The following is a 2100-nucleotide window of genomic DNA, read 5'->3' as shown; positions in this document are numbered from 1 at the left end:
TTGTATTTAACTTAAGTTTATCTCCAAATATAAATTTACCTAATGTTGCTAAACTTTTACTAATTAACTTTACTGAACTTGAAATAAACTTTAACAGAACTTTAACAGATTAACTTAAGTTAACATTAAATTAACTTTTTCTAAGCTTAAACATAATATTAACATAACTTTAACTTAACTTAAAAATTTAACTATCTTTACCTTAACTAAACTTTAACCTAACTTTAACTAAACGTTGACTCCATTTTAAATTAACTTGATTTTAGCTTTAACTAATTAACTTAGCTGTAACTTTAACTAAACATTGCTTAAAGTAAACGTTAACTAAAACTTAACTTAATTTTGGATAAATTTCAACTTAACAAGAACTTCCAAGAAGTGTTTCAAGTTTCAAGAAGTTCCAAGAACATCCAAAAACTTTTTATAAAATTCAAGAATATGTATGAGCCTCCAAGAGGTTTCTAAGAAATAATCTGGAAATATCTTTAACATAACTTTTACTATGCTTTAACTTAACTTCAACATATATTTATCTTAACTTTAACATATCTTTAACTTAAATTTAACTAAACTTTATCTTATAAACTTACACACTATGTTTTTTTTTCTACCGAGCTCGGCTGTGCAAATCTTGGCAAGAAAAGATTTACTGAGATCTCAGCAAACATTTCAATTGTTTGCTGAAATTCGGTTAAGCATTATCCGAGACTCAGCAATCAAATGTTACTTTTGCTGAGATCTCAGTGAAACTAATTTTTACCGAAATTTGCTCAGCCGAGCTCGGTAGAAAAAACTAAGTGTGTAACATAGCTTTAAGTATTACTTATCTTTGACACAATTTTTATTGTACTTTATCATAACTTTTACTTAACTTGAACATATCATTAATTTTAACAAAACTTTTAACTTAACTTTGACTTTATGTTTTAGTATTACTTCTACGTGAAGTCAACGATTTACATAGTTGAAGATGCTAATTTCAAATAACAGACTGTAGTGGTATTTTTTATACGATAGATGGAGTAGATGAAAGCATAGAGTTGATAGTTCCGTTAGAGTACGGCAGTGTGAAGATTGCATATAGAAATTAGAATAGCGAGCTAGAACAACTTTTAAGGAAGGTACAAATCGGTTTTTTCATCTCTCTTTACCAAACTCCCCCTTTGGAGAGGGATGGTGAGGGGTGTCCCCCCCCCCCCGCCACCACTGGCAAAAAGGGATGAAAACCGACCGCTCAAGTACCAACTGCGTGTTTGAAACAGTTCTACCGATTTCTTACCGCACTACGGTTGTTATTTGAAGGAAGGCATCCAGCCGTAGGTTTGAAAATTTCAACTATTGTTGGCTTTTAACTTATCTTGATTTTATCTTTAATAAACTTGACTTAATTTTTACTAAACTTTTAATAATTATCTAATTTAACATAACTTTAACTTAACTTTAACATAATGTTAAGTTAACATTAGATTAACTTAAACTAAACTTTATCTGTTTGACTTGACATAACTTTAAGTTTATATTAACTTCAACTTATCTTTTCCTGAACATTAACCCAATTTTAATTAAACTTTATCATAACTTTTACTAAAACTTCACTAAACATTGATTTAATTTTATCTTAACTAACTTAACTATTTTATGATAAAATCAACAAAAAAAACTTGTAAAATCAACTAATTTAACTTAACATTAACTTAATTTCAACTTAATTTTAACATAACTTATCTTTACTTTAGCTTGACTTTAACTAAACGTTAACTAAAATTTAACTTAATATTGGATTAATTTTAAATTAACTAGTTCTTCCAAGAAGTGTCAAGTTTCAACGAGTTCTAAAAACAACCAAAAACTTTTATTTTTTCCAAGAGGTTTCCTTGAAGTTCTCCGGAAATAACTTAAACATTACTTTTACTATACTTTAACTTAACTTTATGATATCTGTTACTTTACTTGAACATACAATAAATTTTAACAATACTTTTTGCTTAATTTGATTTTATGTTCAATAAAACTATGACTAAATTTTTACTTTACTTTTACTTATTAACTAATTAAACTTAACTTTAACTTAACTTTAACTTAACCTTAACTTAACTTTAA

Source organism: Ochlerotatus camptorhynchus, unplaced genomic scaffold (genome assembly GCF_037179485.1).
Source record: "Ochlerotatus camptorhynchus isolate MF236.1 unplaced genomic scaffold, CSIRO-AGI_Acam_v1.1 ptg000242l, whole genome shotgun sequence".
Classification (NCBI taxonomy): Eukaryota; Metazoa; Arthropoda; class Insecta; order Diptera; family Culicidae; genus Ochlerotatus; species Ochlerotatus camptorhynchus.
The sequence above is the reverse complement of the archived record's forward strand: the minus strand, read 5'-3'. Positions refer to the sequence as shown.